Source organism: Diaphorina citri, unplaced genomic scaffold, assembly GCF_000475195.1.
Source record: "Diaphorina citri unplaced genomic scaffold, Diaci psyllid genome assembly version 1.1 scaffold2649, whole genome shotgun sequence".
In the NCBI taxonomy this organism is placed as follows: domain Eukaryota; kingdom Metazoa; phylum Arthropoda; class Insecta; order Hemiptera; family Psyllidae; genus Diaphorina; species Diaphorina citri.
This window is the reverse complement of record NW_007380066.1, coordinates 1-9735: the sequence shown is the minus strand read 5'-3', so window position 1 is coordinate 9735 and position 9735 is coordinate 1.

Sequence of the window (9735 nt, the reverse complement as noted above, 5' to 3'; positions counted from 1 at the left end):
TTGTAAAATGATTATAACAAAAACAACATACAAGATACTCAAAAGTTAAATGTCACGCATCAAATAATCTAAAGATTAAAAAAAGAAATCTGGAATGAGAAAAAGTAAAAAGAAGAGAAATAGGAGAAGGAGGAGGACGAGGAGGAGAAGGAAGAGGAAGAGAAGGAGAAAGAAGTAGAAGAAGAAATGACAATCTAAGCTCTCAAATTGAGGAGATGAAGAGAATTAGGAGGTCGGGATTTCCCGAAAGAATAAGTAGGTACTTTGAAAAAATTGTAAATATAAAGTCCCTTGCTATAAACTATAAAGTATTCTTTTTGTTACAATAAATAGGCATGGAACCAAAAGAATTATCGGTAAACAAAGTATCATGGTATGCAACCAAAAGAAAATCCCCTAGCCCCTGATATATCTTGGTAGGTAATCTTGCCTGAGTTGTAAATAAATCATGAAACCTACTGATATGTCATTTTGCTGGTGTACAAAAGCAGAAAATAAATGTTCAAGAGAAGAAAAAGACATCAAAAAGTTCTTGTTGGTAAGTTAGAGGTAAGTTTAGATAAACATACAAACAGTACGCCCTGTGTAAATATGTACACATGTAGCTCTTGCTTTAACTGTTAACACATTCACTGCTATATCTTTGAATGGTTGACGAGTTACATACTTCAGTTAGACCTGCATGGACCCCAGTGGTGTAAATGGGTTAATTAACAGGGCCTGTCCGGTGATTTTTTGGGTCAATGGGTTAACGAATTGGACAGATGAATGTAGGTGCCAGATTTCTATGCTAGTAAAAATCGAATCCCGTTACACTTATTCCAGCCATAGTGCGTTCAATGAAAGATCGAAATCAAAATGCCAATTGCCAAACCAGTTCAGACTTATGTGGCGTATGGTACAGGTGGGCCAATAAATAGTACGTTTTTTAGGTGGGCGAATAAATGGTACACTTACCCTAGCTAACTATCTATATGTACTTATGAATAGGTAACCCGTAAAGACGACCGACAGTCAAATCAGCTGAAAAGGAGAAAACACCTATCGAAAGAAAAACTAAAGGAAAATCCCATCGAACAACCGATTAAAACTCAAAGAACACACAAGCACAAAACACATACTCATATCATTGTACAAACACATAACAAAACTAACAACATTACGTGTTTTAATATTCTTGTAAAATAAAACTACAGCTTTAGCTGTGAATTTGTTCAAATAAAACTAACAAACAGGAAAATAACACGAGAGAAAAATCAACAACTCCCATCAACCTGACTCTAATGTGTTTATTGCCAGTCAATTGCCAAAGTTATGAAAACAGACAACCGACGATTAGATGGTAGTGAGCAATCTGTGATTTGAGGTGTGGATGTCAATACTTCCATTTAATCGTCATCGCCAGTAAGAATATGTTGACTCCCCTGTAACCAGCACTGGGACTGGAGGCCTGGAGTACTAAAGTGGAAATCGATCTCCACCCTCCAGCACTGCCTAGAGAACCCCAGCATTGCATCCAGAGAAATGTATCAAATAACAAATTAGCAATAGTAATGTTCAGCAGCAGGAATGAAATACTTCATCCCATGTAGGCGAAAATGTCCTGCGTCCCCAAAAACAAGGGAAAAACCTCATAAGGGGATTTGAGGTGTGGATGTCAATACTTCCATTCAATCGTCATCGCCAGTAAGAATATGTTGACTCCTCTGTAACCAGCACTGTGACTGGAGTACTAAAGTGGAAATCGATATCTACTCTCCACCACTGCCTAGAGAACCCCATCAGCATTGCATCCAGAGAAATGTATCAAATAACAAATTAGCAATACCAATGTTCAGCAGCAGGAATGAAATACTTCATACCATGTAGGCGAAAATGTCCTGCGTCCCTAAAAACGAGGGAAAAACCTCATAAGGGACGGAATGTCTGGGAGAATTTATCGCTGTTTTTAGAAGTTTTATTGTTTTCTAGTGTAAACTTTAACTGGTGTGTGTGCAGAACCAATATTGAAAATAAAGAAACAAATCCCTAGGTGTTTGGATGAAAATCTCAATAGGTACATAATACATACCTACCTACCAAATAACCTGTGCCCTAAATCACCAAAGTATGGAAAAGTATTTACATATTTTGATATGATTCACATATGGTTTTGGCTACAACGTTCAAGAGTGGATGCCCTTCGCACACAACCTTTGCTATTTCTTTAGTAAGGGAAATTTCAGGCTGATATAGGTACTCCCTATAGCTCTTTAAAGTCCCCAGCCAGACTAAGCTGGTCGCCCCTTAGCCAAGAATTACCAAAATATTCTGAAGAAGTAAGTAACTCTGCCTTTCTAAGTAAGAAGATTGAGACAATAACACCAACTGCAACGTTCAAGAGTGGATGCCCTTCGCACACACCCTTTGCTATTTCTTTAGTAAGGGAAATTTCAGGCTGGTATACTCCCTCTTTAGAGTCCCCAGCCAGACTAAGCTGGTCGCCCCCCAGCCAAGAATTACCAAAATATTCTGAAGAAGTAAGTAACTCTGCTTTTCTAAGGAAAAACATTGAGACAATAACACCAATGTGATGTCTCTCATACAAGAACATTGTCATTGTTGCAAGTATTTCATCCATCATGAAAAATGAGAAGGAGAAGCAGATTATAACAAAAACAACATACAAGATACTCAAAAGTTAAATGTCACGCATCAAATAATCTAAAGATTAAAAAAAGAAATCTGGAATGGGAAAAAGTAAAAAGAAGAGAAATAGGAGAAGGAGGAGGACGAGGAGGAGAAGGAGAAAGAAGTAGAAGAAGAAATGACAATCTAAGCTCTCAAATTGAGGAGATGAAGAGAATTATGATTCGTCCAAATTCAAAATTCTGCTTTTCCATTGGCTATTGCACTTGTAAGATACTTTTCCATACTTTGGTGATTTAGGGCACTGCACTAAGCACTATATATACCATGTAGGTATCTTAAGTCCTTGAAATAGGGGTTAAAGTTAAGGAACGTCTTTTTTGTACCTCCAGAGCTACATACACTATTAGACAGGTTTTGATTCAGAAAGTTGGCGTTTTCAACGCATGATATGTACCTATAGGTTCCTAAAATAAATTTGTCCGAATTTGTGAAACCTAAACGGATAGGGAGCATTAGACTATACAGGGTCCAAAATACTCCAAAACTATGTAACTTCAAATCCGGTCCGCAATAGACCATCTCAAATCAGAAGAGGTTGGAGAAAGCATATGATAAGAATGAGGAGAAGGAAATAAAGAAGGAAGAAGAAAAAGAAGAGAGGAAAAAAAGAAGAAGTGGAGGCACTTGTTGTCAGAGGAGATGTTCCACAATCTGTCCATTGCCATTTTAGACCAGCTGACGCCTCAGGATATGAAAATCACGATTAAGATAAAGTAAAGCGTTCAGACAGCTACTTGTAGTCTATTATAAAGTTGATACTTTTTAACCTCTGTATGATGTTTTATCTCAAGGCATAAACATGTGTATTGCTCAATACTTCCTCTGTACGGCGGGGCTAAATGAAGAAATTGGTGGATGTGACAAAACTACCACATCATCACGACATCAAGCCTGTCGGGAGACGCGCGAACGTCAAGAGTTCGAAGTGACGTCGACACCCGACCTACGAGTATATTAACACGAAACAGAATTTTGACGTTTATGATGTTTTATCTCAAGGCATAAACATGTGTATTGCTCAATACTTCCTCTGTACGGCGGGGCTAAATGAAGAAATTGGTGGATGTGTCAAAACTACCACATCATCAAGCCTGTCGGGAGACGCGCGAACGTCATGGCAAGAGTTCGAAGTGACGTCAACACCCGACCTACGAGTATATTAACATGAAACAGAAATTTGACGTTTTTGGTATTAAATGTATTAATTTACTTTAATTAATGGTCTTTAGTGTGCCCTTTTTGCTTTGTTACTTCTACATGCTACGTCATCAAGTCGGAAAGATGTGATTGTGTTACTGTCTTATCGTGTTCATTTTTTGGTATTTTTGGTATTAATTTACTTTAATTAATGGTCTTTAGTGTGCCCTTTTTGCTTTGTTACTTCTACATGCTACGTCATCAACTCGGAAAGATGCGATTGTGTTACTATTCATTTGTCTTATCGTCCCAAAATCGAAGGAAAAAGAAAATGTATTAATTTACTTTAATTAATGGTCTTTAGTGTGCCCTTTTTGCTTTGTTACTTCTACATGCTACGTCATCAAGTCGGAAAGATGCGATTGTGTTACTATTCATATGTCTTATCGTCCCAAAATCAAAGGGAAAAGAAGGATAACCCAAGAACCACCACAAAACTCAATCATTTCACACCACAGATGTTTGATGTCTATGAGGAAACACCATGTACTCAAAATGTCAAACCTTAACCCAAGAACCACCACAAAACTCAATCATTTCACACCACAGATGTTTGATGTCTATGAGGAAACACCATGTACTCAAAATGTCAAACCTTATTTTTTTGCGATATCCTTGGCCATCAGGAGCAAAAAACACTTAAAAAAACCTGCACATCGCAACAATAAGTCTATAATTATTGATGGGGCCCTTGTAATCACCCGAGCATGACTGAGGGCCCAACTGTGCTATATGTATGGAAAACAAGGGACCTGTGCTTGTATGTCTAAATTGTAATTATACGGTGGTGGGGGGATAGACATGAATAACAAACATGTTGGAAAAAACCGAGATTTTTTTTTTTTATTTATTTATATTTAGGTAGGTATTTATTTTAGATCTACTTTTTTTCTGAAAATTTACCAATACGAGCAATATTGTTGTACCTTGGTATATGAATTTGGAAGTGAAGTAAGATTTTCCAGAGATTTGGTAAAGCACAAATGTGCAAAATTGGGTTAAAATTTTTTTACTGTGGTGCGTTAGAAAAATTAACTTGTTTAAAAAATTGCTCAAAAATGAGCTTTTTTTATGCATTTCTTGAACTTAAAGCGGTTATTGAGATGGGTATTTTATCTTTCCATATTTTCCCCTCTATTATTTTTTATCCCATTATGTACATAGGTAAGCTTTGACGCTTTTTGTGGTCTAGATCCAGATGAAAAACGGGGCTTTTGAGTTTTTTAAATAAGCTAAAAAAAGCCCATTTTTTTACAACTTTAGCAAAATTTTCAAAAGAAGAAAAATGCATAAAAAACACGAAAAATATAATGAATAGCCAATACTTCCCGCTGAGAGCTGTTTATACGAAATATTGCTTCCTATAACACCTTCGCTTTGTATTTTGCACAGAATTTTGGAAAATTCTCCTTTTCAAAAAGATATGGTTGATTGAACAACAGTAAAAAATAGTGTCAAAATAATGATGTCCTAAGAATATTGGATAGGAATTACATATTGTCATAATATGAACCAGGGTAACTTCCGCTTTTGGCAAATGGTTCAGATTTTTTTTAGTGGATGTGTCACCTGTTCTCACGGACGCGGAAAGTTAGTGGCATAGTCTAACTTCTCTAGCAAAATCTGCCGGTATAGCATTTTAGTCCGAAAGTAACTGAACAAATAATTAGGTACAATACGATGTAACCAAAATGCCAACGTATTTTTTGAAGCACACATGATGTTCTGTAAAATTGTAAAACAAAATGCAGACAACGAAAATGTAACCCAAAGAATAAGTAGGTACTTTGTAAAATTGTAAATATAAAGTCCCTTGCTATAAACTATAAAGTATTATTTTTGTTACAATAAATAGGCATGTAACCAAAAGAATTATCGGTAAACAAAGTATCATGGTATGCAATTAAAAGAAAATCCCCTAGCCCCTGATATACATATATCCTGGTAGGTAATCTTGCCTGAGTTGTAAATAAATCATGAAACCTACTGATATGTCATTTTCCTTTGTAAAATTGTAAATATAAAGTCCCTTGCTATAAACTATAAAGTATTATTTTTGTTACAATAAATAGGCATGTAACCAAAAGAATAATCGGTAAACAAAGTATCATGGTATGCGACCAAAAGAAATTCCCCTAGCCCCTCATATATCCTGGTAATCTTGCCTGAGTGGTAAATAAATCATGAAACCTACTGATATGTCATTTTGCTGGTGTACAAAAGCAGAAAATAAATGTTCAAGAGAAGAAAAAGACATCAAAAAGTTCTTGTTGGTAAGTTAGAGGTAAGTTTAGATAAACATACAAACAGTACGCCCTGTGTAAATATGTACACATGTAGCTCTTGCTTTAACTGTTAACACATTCACTGCTATATTTTTGAATGGTTGACATACTTTAGTAGATAATATTCAGTACATACTTTAGTAGATAATATTCAGATTTCAGGGGGGACAATGGGGCAAATCTTGAGTGAATGAATAATTCTCAAAGGAGGCAAATACACTTTGTCTTATATTATGATCCTTCCGCATTCTATCTACACCCGCCGTTGCTTCAAGGATGAAAAGGAAACTGGTGTGTACGACATCAAAATTGTTGAATCTGGTTCGTTAACATAATGTATCGTTAAAATTGTTGATAAAAATATTTTCGAGTCAAGGTCTCCTTCCGCATTCTATCTACACCCGCCGTTGCTTCAAGGATCAAAAGGAAACTGGTGTGTACGACATCAAAATTGTTGAATCTGATTCATTAACATAATGTATCGTTAAATTTGTTTACGAAACTTCAATGTGGGCATGAGCCCTTCAATTATAACAAAAGAAATACAGTGGTAATTTTATCCTACTTGATTATAATTTGAAAATGAATGCATTCGCGTGCGACCTTATGAACATTGGATGTGTGAAGTGAACGGAAGAGAAGAATGGTGAGGGTTGTACATAGGATCCTTCCGCATTCTATCTACACCCGCCGTTGCTTCAAGGATCAAAAGGAAACTGGTGTGTACGACATCAAAATTGTTGAATCTGATTCGTTAACATAATGTATTGTTAAATTTGTCGATAAAAATATTTTTCAATGTAGACCTACTTGATTATAATTTGAAAACGAATGCATTCGCGTGCGACCTTATGAACATTGGATGTGTGAAGTGAACGGAAGAGAAGAATGGAGAGGGTTGTACAATTGTACATAGGGTGAGATGGATATAATATTGGAGGAGGTATTTGAAGACATAGATTAGAAGAGGTGGATGGGAAAGAACATGGAAAATCTGCAATTGCACGACTAATTACCTACAGCCAAATTGATTGCCAACACGAGGGCAGTATAGGCAGTCCATCAACTAATCCCGTGTAACATCACTGATGTGACGTCCAGTAACATTCTTTAATCCAGTTAATTGGAATTGGTCGAGCTCAACACACACATGTCAGGGTTTGGCCTCCTCCCCAATGTCTTGTATATTTTCATAACATTTCTTCCTCTTCTGGTCCCTTTACCATCAGAATTGTCGCAACACAGATATATCTAGGCCCCAGCACACGGCCCACACATTTACATCATAGTTATCGCTAACTTTTATCAAGACATTCAGAAAAAAATGCTGTCAGAGTAAAGGGATGTGAAGGAAACTGTTTAGGTAATCTGGATTTTTAGCTGAATTTCTTTTAGGGATGAGCTTTTATCAAGAGGTTGGCTAGAGGGAACTGTAATTGCTAAGGTCTATTCGTCCCGAAAGTGAAGAGAGAAGGAAGACATAAAAGGAGAAAGCCAGCCGTTCCGAGAACGAAGCTTATCACTGTTTAGGATAAAATCCGCCCTGTGTTTGAACCCGCGATCTAGCGGTTGCAAGGCAGATACTCAAAAGTTTTCTACTGAGGCCGAGGCAACAGTTGGTGCTGTTGAGAACTGAAGAGGTTACAAAGGTCAAAACAGATGGAGACGAGCATAGTGAATAATTAATCAGGAATCAGGATTGTAAAATCGTGAATCATATCTGAGACCTGGGCCCCAGTGGCGTGAATCATATCTGAGACCTGGGCCCCAGTGGCGTGAATCATATCTGAGACCTGGGCCCCAGTGGCGTGAATCATATCTGAGACCTGGGCCCCAGTGGCGTGAATCATATCTGAGACCTGGGCCCCAGTGGCGTGAATCATATCTGAGACCTGGGCCCCAGTGGCGTGAATCATATCTGAGACCTGGGCCCCAGTGGCGTGAATCATATCTGAGACCTGGGCCCCAGTGGCGTGAATCATATCTGAGACCTGGGCCCCAGTGGCGTGAATCATATCTGAGACCTGGGCCCCAGTGGCGTGAATCATATCTGAGACCTGGGCCCCAGTGGCGTGAATCATATCTGAGACCTGGGCCCCAGTGGCGTGAATCATATCTGAGACCTGGGCCCCAGTGGCGTGAATCATATCTGAGACCTGGGCCCCAGTGGCGTGAATCATATCTGAGACCTGGGCCCCAGTGGCGTGAATCATATCTGAGACCTGGGCCCCAGTGGCGTGAATCATATCTGAGACCTGGGCCCCAGTGGCGTGAATCATATCTGAGACCTGGGCCCCAGTGGCGTGAATCATATCTGAGACCTGGGCCCCAGTGGCGTGAATCATATCTGAGACCTGGGCCCCAGTGGCGTGAATCATATCTGAGACCTGGGCCCCAGTGGCGTGAATCATATCTGAGACCTGGGCCCCAGTGGCGTGAATCATATCTGAGACCTGGGCCCCAGTGGCGTGAATCATATCTGAGACCTGGGCCCCAGTGGCGTGAATCATATCTGAGACCTGGGCCCCAGTGGCGTGAATCATATCTGAGACCTGGGCCCCAGTGGCGTGAATCATATCTGAGACCTGGGCCCCAGTGGCGTGAATCATATCTGAGACCTGGGCCCCAGTGGCGTGAATCATATCTGAGACCTGGGCCCCAGTGGCGTGAATCATATCTGAGACCTGGGCCCCAGTGGCGTGAATCATATCTGAGACCTGGGCCCCAGTGGCGTGAATCATATCTGAGACCTGGGCCCCAGTGGCGTGAATCATATCTGAGACCTGGGCCCCAGTGGCGTGAATCATATCTGAGACCTGGGCCCCAGTGGCGTGAATCATATCTGAGACCTGGGCCCCAGTGGCGTGAATCATATCTGAGACCTGGGCCCCAGTGGCGTGAATCATATCTGAGACCTGGGCCCCAGTGGCGTGAATCATATCTGAGACCTGGGCCCCAGTGGCGTGAATCATATCTGAGACCTGGGCCCCAGTGGCGTGAATCATATCTGAGACCTGGGCCCCAGTGGCGTGAATCATATCTGAGACCTGGGCCCCAGTGGCGTGAATCATATCTGAGACCTGGGCCCCAGTGGCGTGAATCATATCTGAGACCTGGGCCCCAGTGGCGTGAATCATATCTGAGACCTGGGCCCCAGTGGCGTGAATCATATCTGAGACCTGGGCCCCAGTGGCGTGAATCATATCTGAGACCTGGGCCCCAGTGTTTTTTTTTTTTTTTTTCAGGATAATAATTTGGAATATTTTTATTTAGATGTGGACATCCCATTCATCATTGTGGTATTAAGACGGAGCATCCGAACTTTTCGGGGTGGCAAAAGACTGTCAAATATCTAATTTTATAATTTGGGGGGAATCTGGAAATTCAGGCTAGCAATGTTTATTCTTGTAAATTATATTGGCACATAACTACATTTTTTTTACCTATATACCTAGGCTGTTAACCAATGATGATGATACCTAGGTCGATTAATAGACGACTAACCGGGATGGAATGGACAATGGACATCGACATTTGACTCTAGATCACCTGTGTGGTAGGA